The 12,089-nt window shown below is 55.1% G+C and overlaps 4 non-coding genes across 4 annotated transcripts; all 4 read left to right on the forward strand.

Moving 5' to 3' along the window:
• Window positions 1-2,168: 2,168 nt before the first annotated feature.
• LOC138563816 (5S ribosomal RNA) lies at window positions 2,169-2,287 on the forward strand. The gene has a single exon (XR_011299790.1). It is a non-coding gene; the product is annotated as a 5S ribosomal RNA (ribosomal RNA).
• Window positions 2,288-5,039: 2,752 nt separating this feature from the next.
• Window positions 5,040-5,158, forward strand: LOC138563827 (5S ribosomal RNA). The gene has a single exon (XR_011299801.1). It is a non-coding gene; the product is annotated as a 5S ribosomal RNA (ribosomal RNA).
• A 2,854-nt stretch (window positions 5,159-8,012) lies between these two features.
• LOC138563838 (5S ribosomal RNA) lies at window positions 8,013-8,131 on the forward strand. The gene has a single exon (XR_011299812.1). It is a non-coding gene; the product is annotated as a 5S ribosomal RNA (ribosomal RNA).
• Window positions 8,132-10,985: 2,854 nt separating this feature from the next.
• LOC138563849 (5S ribosomal RNA) lies at window positions 10,986-11,104 on the forward strand. Its single transcript, XR_011299823.1, has one exon. It is a non-coding gene; the product is annotated as a 5S ribosomal RNA (ribosomal RNA).
• The last annotated feature ends 985 nt before the right edge of the window (window positions 11,105-12,089 follow it).

Genomic DNA, 12,089 nt, shown 5'->3' on the forward strand with positions numbered 1-12,089 from the left:
CCTAATAATCTCGCCTGATCGAGCCTGATCGAGCGCTGGTCGAGCCGAGGCGAGCCTTCAGCCTAGGGGCCCAGGAGCCCAGGAGCCCAGGGTCTGGCCTCGGTCCTTCCCATGTGCAGGGAGTCGGCCTTCAGCTGATGCCTGACCTGGGCAGGGCTGGGCTGGGCTGGGCTGGGCTGGGCTGGGGGCCTCAGCTGCTGTTCCTGGGCTTGCTTCTTTCCTGGACGTGTAGGCCACCCGCCGGAGAAGGTGAGGCCCTCAGCTGACATTGCCCTCCGCCTTCCCGACGCTTGGGTGAGTGCTAGTGTGGTTTGATCTGAATTTACGGGCGGCTTCTTTGCAAACGTTTGCCAAACCAACTTGGAGCACCAATGGGGTAGAGAATCAGCCTTCAGCTGATGCCTGCCTGCGCTGTGCTGGGTTGGGGGCCTCAGTTGCTGTTACTGGGCCTGCTTCTTTCCTGCACTTGTAGGCCACCAGCCGGAGAAGGTAAGGGCTGCAACCAACATCGCCCTCTGCCTTCCAAGGGGTCGAGGAGACTGGAGCAGGAAAATTGGGTGTGTGTTTATTTCTTATTTTTTAGAGGTGCTTTTTTTTCCTTTTTATAAGGAACCGACGCTTGGGTGAGTGCTAGTGTGGCTTGAGCTGAATTTACAGGCAGCTTCTTTGCAAACATTTGCCAAACCAACTTGGAGCAGCACTGGGTTAGAGAGTCAGCCTTCAGGTGTTCCCTGCATGGGCTAGGCTGGGCTGGGGGCCTCAGTTGCTGTTACTGGGCCTGCTTCTTTCCTGAACTTGTAGGCCACCAGCCGGAGAAGGTAAGGGCCTCAACCAACATCGCCCTTTGCCTTCCAAGGAGTCGAGGAGACCGGAGCAGGAAAATTGTGTGTGTGTTTATTTCTTATTTTTTAGAGGTGCTTTTTTCCCCCTTTTTATAAGGAACCGACGCTTGGGTGAGTGCTAGTGTGGTTTGATCTGAATTTACGGGCGGCTTCTTTGCAAACGTTTGCCAAACCAACTTGGAGCACCACTGGGTTAGAGAATCAGCCTTCAGCTGATGCCTGCCTGGGCTGTGCTGGGTTGGGGGCCTCAGTTGCTGTTACTGGGCCTGCTTCTTTCCTGCACTTGTAGGCCACCAGCCGGAGAAGGTAAGGGCCGCAACCAACATCGCCCTCTGCCTTCCAAGGAGTCGAGGAGACCGGAGCAGGAAAATTGTGTGTGTGTTTATTTCTTATTTTTTAGAGGTGCTTTTTTTCCTTTTTATAAGGACCCGACGCTTGGGTGAGTGCTAGTGTGGCTTGAGCTGAATTTACAGGCAGCTTCTTTGCAAACTTTTGCCAAACCAACTTGGAGCAGCACTGGGTTAGAGAGTCAGCCTTCAGGTGTTCCCTGCATGGGCTGGGCTGGGCTGGGGGCCTCGGTTGCTGTTACTGGGCCTGCTTCTTTCCTGCACTCGTAGACCACCAGCAGAGAAGGTAAGGAAGGGCCTTAACCCACGTCGACCTCTGCCTTCCAAAGAGTCGAGGAGACCCCAGCAGGAAAATTGTGTGTGTGTGTGTGTGTTTATTTCTTTCTTTTAGAGATTTATTTTTATTTTTGTAAGGAACTGACGCTTGGTAGAGTGAGTGCTAGTGTGGCTTGAGCTGAATTTACAGGCAGTTTCTTTGCAAACATGAATAGGCAAGCGGGTATTTCAAAAGTGGGTGCATGGAGCTGCTCGTTGCTTTTCCAAGCCGGCAGCTGTGGCTCCTGAGCTTGAGGCAAAAAAAGAGCAGCAGCACACTGCAGAGGACAGCGTTCAGCATTGCAAGAGGGGTGTGGACTTCAGAGCCGACACAGCACAAGAGGCTCGGAATCGGCTGACTCTTAGAGCAGAAACACACTGCCGAGGACAGCGTTCAGCATTGCAAGAGGGGTGTGGACGTCAGAGCCGACACAGCACAAGAGGCTCGGAATCGGCTGACTCTTAGTGCAGAAACACACTGCCGAGGACAGCGTTCAGCATTGCAAGAGGGGTGGGGACGTCAGAGCCGACACAGCACAAGAGGCTCGGAATCGGCACACTCTTAGAGCAGAAACACACTGCCGAGGACAGCGTTCAGCATTGCAAGAGGGGGGTGGATGCCGAGCTGACACAGCACAAGAGGCTCGGAATCGGCGCAGTCCTCGCCTACGGCCATACCACCCTGAATGCGCCCGATCTCGTCCGATCTCGGAAGCTAAGCAGGGTCGGGCCTGGTTAGTACTTGGATGGGAGACCGCCTGGGAATACCAGGTGCTGTAGGCATTTTGCTACTCTGTCCCCGATAGGTGGCGTTCGTCTTCTCCGCCTTGAGCTATCATTTTCCTCCATTCTCCTTTTAATTTTAACAAACACAGCGCGTGAAAAAGGCAAAGGGGCAGCCAGCAGCCCTTGCTCCAATACAGACCCCCGTCAGTAGCGAACACGTTTTCGCCAAACTAACTTGGAGCAGCACACTCCAGCAGCGGGAGGCTGAATCGACGGCAGCTTGTCGGCTCGGATGGAGCAAAAAAGAGCAGCTCGTGTCCCTGCCAAAGCTCCTTCAGCGTCTTTCTGTTTTCTCTCGAGTGGGCCCTTTCCCTGCCATTGAAACGTGGACACGCAAGGCCCCCTACAGCTAGTGGAGGGAAGTGGATGGGTCTCATCTGCATATGTGGGGTCTAGAGGTAGAGTGCACCTTGGGAGACAGGGGGACACTTGGAGCGGGAACTGCTCACGGGGGGAGAGGGGCCTTCAAGAGGCAGGAAGGGAGGCCACATCATGCCTCTCGTCTCCATAGCCAGGCCTCTGGATGGGGAAGAAGTGGCGGTCACCCTAAGCTTCCTAGAAGTCCCAGCTGGGCCCCATGCTACCTAATAATCTCGCCTGATCGAGCCTGATCGAGCGCTGGTCGAGCCGAGGCGAGCCTTCAGCCTAGGGGCCCAGGAGCCCAGGAGCCCAGGGTCTGGCCTCGGTCCTTCCCATGTGCAGGGAGTCGGCCTTCAGCTGATGCCTGACCTGGGCAGGGCTGGGCTGGGCTGGGCTGGGCTGGGCTGGGGGCCTCAGCTGCTGTTCCTGGGCTTGCTTCTTTCCTGGACGTGTAGGCCACCCGCCGGAGAAGGTGAGGCCCTCAGCTGACATTGCCCTCCGCCTTCCCGACGCTTGGGTGAGTGCTAGTGTGGTTTGATCTGAATTTACGGGAGGCTTCTTTGCAAACGTTTGCCAAACCAACTTGGAGCACCAATGGGGTAGAGAATCAGCCTTCAGCTGATGCCTGCCTGCGCTGTGCTGGGTTGGGGGCCTCAGTTGCTGTTACTGGGCCTGCTTCTTTCCTGCACTTGTAGGCCACCAGCCGGAGAAGGTAAGGGCTGCAACCAACATCGCCCTCTGCCTTCCAAGGGGTCGAGGAGACTGGAGCAGGAAAATTGGGTGTGTGTTTATTTCTTATTTTTTAGAGGTGCTTTTTTTTCCTTTTTATAAGGAACCGACGCTTGGGTGAGTGCTAGTGTGGCTTGAGCTGAATTTACAGGCAGCTTCTTTGCAAACATTTGCCAAACCAACTTGGAGCAGCACTGGGTTAGAGAGTCAGCCTTCAGGTGTTCCCTGCATGGGCTAGGCTGGGCTGGGGGCCTCAGTTGCTGTTACTGGGCCTGCTTCTTTCCTGAACTTGTAGGCCACCAGCCGGAGAAGGTAAGGGCCTCAACCAACATCGCCCTTTGCCTTCCAAGGAGTCGAGGAGACCGGAGCAGGAAAATTGTGTGTGTGTTTATTTCTTATTTTTTAGAGGTGCTTTTTTCCCCCTTTTTATAAGGAACCGACGCTTGGGTGAGTGCTAGTGTGGTTTGATCTGAATTTACGGGCGGCTTCTTTGCAAACGTTTGCCAAACCAACTTGGAGCACCACTGGGTTAGAGAATCAGCCTTCAGCTGATGCCTGCCTGGGCTGTGCTGGGTTGGGGGCCTCAGTTGCTGTTACTGGGCCTGCTTCTTTCCTGCACTTGTAGGCCACCAGCCGGAGAAGGTAAGGGCCGCAACCAACATCGCCCTCTGCCTTCCAAGGAGTCGAGGAGACCGGAGCAGGAAAATTGTGTGTGTGTTTATTTCTTATTTTTTAGAGGTGCTTTTTTTCCTTTTTATAAGGACCCGACGCTTGGGTGAGTGCTAGTGTGGCTTGAGCTGAATTTACAGGCAGCTTCTTTGCAAACTTTTGCCAAACCAACTTGGAGCAGCACTGGGTTAGAGAGTCAGCCTTCAGGTGTTCCCTGCATGGGCTGGGCTGGGCTGGGGGCCTCGGTTGCTGTTACTGGGCCTGCTTCTTTCCTGCACTCGTAGACCACCAGCAGAGAAGGTAAGGAAGGGCCTTAACCCACGTCGACCTCTGCCTTCCAAAGAGTCGAGGAGACCCCAGCAGGAAAATTGTGTGTGTGTGTGTGTGTTTATTTCTTTCTTTTAGAGATTTATTTTTATTTTTGTAAGGAACTGACGCTTGGTAGAGTGAGTGCTAGTGTGGCTTGAGCTGAATTTACAGGCAGTTTCTTTGCAAACATGAATAGGCAAGCGGGTATTTCAAAAGTGGGTGCATGGAGCTGCTCGTTGCTTTTCCAAGCCGGCAGCTGTGGCTCCTGAGCTTGAGGCAAAAAAAGAGCAGCAGCACACTGCAGAGGACAGCGTTCAGCATTGCAAGAGGGGTGTGGACTTCAGAGCCGACACAGCACAAGAGGCTCGGAATCGGCTGACTCTTAGAGCAGAAACACACTGCCGAGGACAGCGTTCAGCATTGCAAGAGGGGTGTGGACGTCAGAGCCGACACAGCACAAGAGGCTCGGAATCGGCTGACTCTTAGTGCAGAAACACTGCCGAGGACAGCGTTCAGCATTGCAAGAGGGGTGGGGACGTCAGAGCCGACACAGCACAAGAGGCTCGGAATCGGCACACTCTTAGAGCAGAAACACACTGCCGAGGACAGCGTTCAGCATTGCAAGAGGGGGGTGGATGCCGAGCTGACACAGCACAAGAGGCTCGGAATCGGCGCACTCCTCGCCTACGGCCATACCACCCTGAATGCGCCCGATCTCGTCCGATCTCGGAAGCTAAGCAGGGTCGGGCCTGGTTAGTACTTGGATGGGAGACCGCCTGGGAATACCAGGTGCTGTAGGCATTTTGCTACTCTGTCCCCGATAGGTGGCGTTCGTCTTCTCCGCCTTGAGCTATCATTTTCCTCCATTCTCCTTTTAATTTTAACAAACACAGCGCGTGAAAAAGGCAAAGGGGCAGCCAGCAGCCCTTGCTCCAATACAGACCCCCGTCAGTAGCGAACACGTTTTCGCCAAACTAACTTGGAGCAGCACACTCCAGCAGCGGGAGGCTGAATCGACGGCAGCTTGTCGGCTCGGATGGAGCAAAAAAGAGCAGCTCGTGTCCCTGCCAAAGCTCCTTCAGCGTCTTTCTGTTTTCTCTCGAGTGGGCCCTTTCCCTGCCATTGAAACGTGGACACGCAAGGCCCCCTACAGCTAGTGGAGGGAAGTGGATGGGTCTCATCTGCATATGTGGGGTCTAGAGGTAGAGTGCACCTTGGGAGACAGGGGGACACTTGGAGCGGGAACTGCTCACGGGGGGAGAGGGGCCTTCAAGAGGCAGGAAGGGAGGCCACATCATGCCTCTCGTCTCCATAGCCAGGCCTCTGGATGGGGAAGAAGTGGCGGTCACCCTAAGCTTCCTAGAAGTCCCAGCTGGGCCCCATGCTACCTAATAATCTCGCCTGATCGAGCCTGATCGAGCGCTGGTCGAGCCGAGGCGAGCCTTCAGCCTAGGGGCCCAGGAGCCCAGGAGCCCAGGGTCTGGCCTCGGTCCTTCCCATGTGCAGGGAGTCGGCCTTCAGCTGATGCCTGACCTGGGCAGGGCTGGGCTGGGCTGGGCTGGGCTGGGCTGGGGGCCTCAGCTGCTGTTCCTGGGCTTGCTTCTTTCTTGGACGTGTAGGCCACCCGCCGGAGAAGGTGAGGCCCTCAGCTGACATTGCCCTCCGCCTTCCCGACGCTTGGGTGAGTGCTAGTGTGGTTTGATCTGAATTTACGGGCGGCTTCTTTGCAAACGTTTGCCAAACCAACTTGGAGCACCAATGGGGTAGAGAATCAGCCTTCAGCTGATGCCTGCCTGCGCTGTGCTGGGTTGGGGGCCTCAGTTGCTGTTACTGGGCCTGCTTCTTTCCTGCACTTGTAGGCCACCAGCCGGAGAAGGTAAGGGCTGCAACCAACATCGCCCTCTGCCTTCCAAGGGGTCGAGGAGACTGGAGCAGGAAAATTGGGTGTGTGTTTATTTCTTATTTTTTAGAGGTGCTTTTTTTTCCTTTTTATAAGGAACCGACGCTTGGGTGAGTGCTAGTGTGGCTTGAGCTGAATTTACAGGCAGCTTCTTTGCAAACATTTGCCAAACCAACTTGGAGCAGCACTGGGTTAGAGAGTCAGCCTTCAGGTGTTCCCTGCATGGGCTAGGCTGGGCTGGGGGCCTCAGTTGCTGTTACTGGGCCTGCTTCTTTCCTGAACTTGTAGGCCACCAGCCGGAGAAGGTAAGGGCCTCAACCAACATCGCCCTTTGCCTTCCAAGGAGTCGAGGAGACCGGAGCAGGAAAATTGTGTGTGTGTTTATTTCTTATTTTTTAGAGGTGCTTTTTTCCCCCTTTTTATAAGGAACCGACGCTTGGGTGAGTGCTAGTGTGGTTTGATCTGAATTTACGGGCGGCTTCTTTGCAAACGTTTGCCAAACCAACTTGGAGCACCACTGGGTTAGAGAATCAGCCTTCAGCTGATGCCTGCCTGGGCTGTGCTGGGTTGGGGGCCTCAGTTGCTGTTACTGGGCCTGCTTCTTTCCTGCACTTGTAGGCCACCAGCCGGAGAAGGTAAGGGCCGCAACCAACATCGCCCTCTGCCTTCCAAGGAGTCGAGGAGACCGGAGCAGGAAAATTGTGTGTGTGTTTATTTCTTATTTTTTAGAGGTGCTTTTTTTCCTTTTTATAAGGACCCGACGCTTGGGTGAGTGCTAGTGTGGCTTGAGCTGAATTTACAGGCAGCTTCTTTGCAAACTTTTGCCAAACCAACTTGGAGCAGCACTGGGTTAGAGAGTCAGCCTTCAGGTGTTCCCTGCATGGGCTGGGCTGGGCTGGGGGCCTCGGTTGCTGTTACTGGGCCTGCTTCTTTCCTGCACTCGTAGACCACCAGCAGAGAAGGTAAGGAAGGGCCTTAACCCACGTCGACCTCTGCCTTCCAAAGAGTCGAGGAGACCCCAGCAGGAAAATTGTGTGTGTGTGTGTGTGTTTATTTCTTTCTTTTAGAGATTTATTTTTATTTTTGTAAGGAACTGACGCTTGGTAGAGTGAGTGCTAGTGTGGCTTGAGCTGAATTTACAGGCAGTTTCTTTGCAAACATGAATAGGCAAGCGGGTATTTCAAAAGTGGGTGCATGAAGCTGCTCGTTGCTTTTCCAAGCCGGCAGCTGTGGCTCCTGAGCTTGAGGCAAAAAAAGAGCAGCAGCACACTGCAGAGGACAGCGTTCAGCATTGCAAGAGGGGTGTGGACTTCAGAGCCGACACAGCACAAGAGGCTCGGAATCGGCTGACTCTTAGAGCAGAAACACACTGCCGAGGACAGCGTTCAGCATTGCAAGAGGGGTGTGGACGTCAGAGCCGACACAGCACAAGAGGCTCGGAATCGGCTGACTCTTAGTGCAGAAACACACTGCCGAGGACAGCGTTCAGCATTGCAAGAGGGGTGGGGACGTCACAGCCGACACAGCACAAGAGGCTCGGAATCGGCTGACTCTTAGTGCAGAAACACACTGCCGAGGACAGCGTTCAGCATTGCAAGAGGGGTGGGGACGTCAGAGCCGACACAGCACAAGAGGCTCGGAATCGGCACACTCTTAGAGCAGAAACACACTGCCGAGGACAGCGTTCAGCATTGCAAGAGGGGGGTGGATGCCGAGCTGACACAGCACAAGAGGCTCGGAATCGGCGCACTCCTCGCCTACGGCCATACCACCCTGAATGCGCCCGATCTCGTCCGATCTCGGAAGCTAAGCAGGGTCGGGCCTGGTTAGTACTTGGATGGGAGACCGCCTGGGAATACCAGGTGCTGTAGGCATTTTGCTACTCTGTCCCCGATAGGTGGCGTTCGTCTTCTCCGCCTTGAGCTATCATTTTCCTCCATTCTCCTTTTAATTTTAACAAACACAGCGCGTGAAAAAGGCAAAGGGGCAGCCAGCAGCCCTTGCTCCAATACAGACCCCCGTCAGTAGCGAACACGTTTTCGCCAAACTAACTTGGAGCAGCACACTCCAGCAGCGGGAGGCTGAATCGACGGCAGCTTGTCGGCTCGGATGGAGCAAAAAAGAGCAGCTCGTGTCCCTGCCAAAGCTCCTTCAGCGTCTTTCTGTTTTCTCTCGAGTGGGCCCTTTCCCTGCCATTGAAACGTGGACACGCAAGGCCCCCTACAGCTAGTGGAGGGAAGTGGATGGGTCTCATCTGCATATGTGGGGTCTAGAGGTAGAGTGCACCTTGGGAGACAGGGGGACACTTGGAGCGGGAACTGCTCACGGGGGGAGAGGGGCCTTCAAGAGGCAGGAAGGGAGGCCACATCATGCCTCTCGTCTCCATAGCCAGGCCTCTGGATGGGGAAGAAGTGGCGGTCACCCTAAGCTTCCTAGAAGTCCCAGCTGGGCCCCATGCTACCTAATAATCTCGCCTGATCGAGCCTGATCGAGCGCTGGTCGAGCCGAGGCGAGCCTTCAGCCTAGGGGCCCAGGAGCCCAGGAGCCCAGGGTCTGGCCTCGGTCCTTCCCATGTGCAGGGAGTCGGCCTTCAGCTGATGCCTGACCTGGGCAGGGCTGGGCTGGGCTGGGCTGGGCTGGGCTGGGGGCCTCAGCTGCTGTTCCTGGGCTTGCTTCTTTCTTGGACGTGTAGGCCACCCGCCGGAGAAGGTGAGGCCCTCAGCTGACATTGCCCTCCGCCTTCCCGACGCTTGGGTGAGTGCTAGTGTGGTTTGATCTGAATTTACGGGCGGCTTCTTTGCAAACGTTTGCCAAACCAACTTGGAGCACCAATGGGGTAGAGAATCAGCCTTCAGCTGATGCCTGCCTGCGCTGTGCTGGGTTGGGGGCCTCAGTTGCTGTTACTGGGCCTGCTTCTTTCCTGCACTTGTAGGCCACCAGCCGGAGAAGGTAAGGGCTGCAACCAACATCGCCCTCTGCCTTCCAAGGGGTCGAGGAGACTGGAGCAGGAAAATTGGGTGTGTGTTTATTTCTTATTTTTTAGAGGTGCTTTTTTTTCCTTTTTATAAGGAACCGACGCTTGGGTGAGTGCTAGTGTGGCTTGAGCTGAATTTACAGGCAGCTTCTTTGCAAACATTTGCCAAACCAACTTGGAGCAGCACTGGGTTAGAGAGTCAGCCTTCAGGTGTTCCCTGCATGGGCTAGGCTGGGCTGGGGGCCTCAGTTGCTGTTACTGGGCCTGCTTCTTTCCTGAACTTGTAGGCCACCAGCCGGAGAAGGTAAGGGCCTCAACCAACATCGCCCTTTGCCTTCCAAGGAGTCGAGGAGACCGGAGCAGGAAAATTGTGTGTGTGTTTATTTCTTATTTTTTAGAGGTGCTTTTTTCCCCCTTTTTATAAGGAACCGACGCTTGGGTGAGTGCTAGTGTGGTTTGATCTGAATTTACGGGCGGCTTCTTTGCAAACGTTTGCCAAACCAACTTGGAGCACCACTGGGTTAGAGAATCAGCCTTCAGCTGATGCCTGCCTGGGCTGTGCTGGGTTGGGGGCCTCAGTTGCTGTTACTGGGCCTGCTTCTTTCCTGCACTTGTAGGCCACCAGCCGGAGAAGGTAAGGGCCGCAACCAACATCGCCCTCTGCCTTCCAAGGAGTCGAGGAGACCGGAGCAGGAAAATTGTGTGTGTGTTTATTTCTTATTTTTTAGAGGTGCTTTTTTTCCTTTTTATAAGGACCCGACGCTTGGGTGAGTGCTAGTGTGGCTTGAGCTGAATTTACAGGCAGCTTCTTTGCAAACTTTTGCCAAACCAACTTGGAGCAGCACTGGGTTAGAGAGTCAGCCTTCAGGTGTTCCCTGCATGGGCTGGGCTGGGCTGGGGGCCTCGGTTGCTGTTACTGGGCCTGCTTCTTTCCTGCACTCGTAGACCACCAGCAGAGAAGGTAAGGAAGGGCCTTAACCCACGTCGACCTCTGCCTTCCAAAGAGTCGAGGAGACCCCAGCAGGAAAATTGTGTGTGTGTGTGTGTGTTTATTTCTTTCTTTTAGAGATTTATTTTTATTTTTGTAAGGAACTGACGCTTGGTAGAGTGAGTGCTAGTGTGGCTTGAGCTGAATTTACAGGCAGTTTCTTTGCAAACATGAATAGGCAAGCGGGTATTTCAAAAGTGGGTGCATGAAGCTGCTCGTTGCTTTTCCAAGCCGGCAGCTGTGGCTCCTGAGCTTGAGGCAAAAAAAGAGCAGCAGCACACTGCAGAGGACAGCGTTCAGCATTGCAAGAGGGGTGTGGACTTCAGAGCCGACACAGCACAAGAGGCTCGGAATCGGCTGACTCTTAGAGCAGAAACACACTGCCGAGGACAGCGTTCAGCATTGCAAGAGGGGTGTGGACGTCAGAGCCGACACAGCACAAGAGGCTCGGAATCGGCTGACTCTTAGTGCAGAAACACACTGCCGAGGACAGCGTTCAGCATTGCAAGAGGGGTGGGGACGTCACAGCCGACACAGCACAAGAGGCTCGGAATCGGCTGACTCTTAGTGCAGAAACACACTGCCGAGGACAGCGTTCAGCATTGCAAGAGGGGTGGGGACGTCAGAGCCGACACAGCACAAGAGGCTCGGAATCGGCACACTCTTAGAGCAGAAACACACTGCCGAGGACAGCGTTCAGCATTGCAAGAGGGGGGTGGATGCCGAGCTGACACAGCACAAGAGGCTCGGAATCGGCGCACTCCTCGCCTACGGCCATACCACCCTGAATGCGCCCGATCTCGTCCGATCTCGGAAGCTAAGCAGGGTCGGGCCTGGTTAGTACTTGGATGGGAGACCGCCTGGGAATACCAGGTGCTGTAGGCATTTTGCTACTCTGTCCCCGATAGGTGGCGTTCGTCTTCTCCGCCTTGAGCTATCATTTTCCTCCATTCTCCTTTTAATTTTAACAAACACAGCGCGTGAAAAAGGCAAAGGGGCAGCCAGCAGCCCTTGCTCCAATACAGACCCCCGTCAGTAGCGAACACGTTTTCGCCAAACTAACTTGGAGCAGCACACTCCAGCAGCGGGAGGCTGAATCGACGGCAGCTTGTCGGCTCGGATGGAGCAAAAAAGAGCAGCTCGTGTCCCTGCCAAAGCTCCTTCAGCGTCTTTCTGTTTTCTCTCGAGTGGGCCCTTTCCCTGCCATTGAAACGTGGACACGCAAGGCCCCCTACAGCTAGTGGAGGGAAGTGGATGGGTCTCATCTGCATATGTGGGGTCTAGAGGTAGAGTGCACCTTGGGAGACAGGGGGACACTTGGAGCGGGAACTGCTCACGGGGGGAGAGGGGCCTTCAAGAGGCAGGAAGGGAGGCCACATCATGCCTCTCGTCTCCATAGCCAGGCCTCTGGATGGGGAAGAAGTGGCGGTCACCCTAAGCTTCCTAGAAGTCCCAGCTGGGCCCCATGCTACCTAATAATCTCGCCTGATCGAGCCTGATCGAGCGCTGGTCGAGCCGAGGCGAGCCTTCAGCCTAGGGGCCCAGGAGCCCAGGAGCCCAGGGTCTGGCCTCGGTCCTTCCCATGTGCAGGGAGTCGGCCTTCAGCTGATGCCTGACCTGGGCAGGGCTGGGCTGGGCTGGGCTGGGCTGGGCTGGGCTGGGGGCCTCAGCTGCTGTTCCTGGGCTTGCTTCTTTCCTGGACGTGTAGGCCACCCGCCGGAGAAGGTGAGGCCCTCAGCTGACATTGCCCTCCGCCTTCCCGACGCTTGGGTGAGTGCTAGTGTGGTTTGATCTGAATTTACGGGCGGCTTCTTTGCAAACGTTTGCCAAACCAACTTGGAGCACCAATGGGGTAGAGAATCAGCCTTCA

The sequence above is a fragment of the Ambystoma mexicanum genome, chromosome 1q (genome assembly GCF_040938575.1).
Source record: "Ambystoma mexicanum isolate Mex_15411 chromosome 1q, UKY_AmexF1_1, whole genome shotgun sequence".
Taxonomy (NCBI): domain Eukaryota; kingdom Metazoa; phylum Chordata; class Amphibia; order Caudata; family Ambystomatidae; genus Ambystoma; species Ambystoma mexicanum.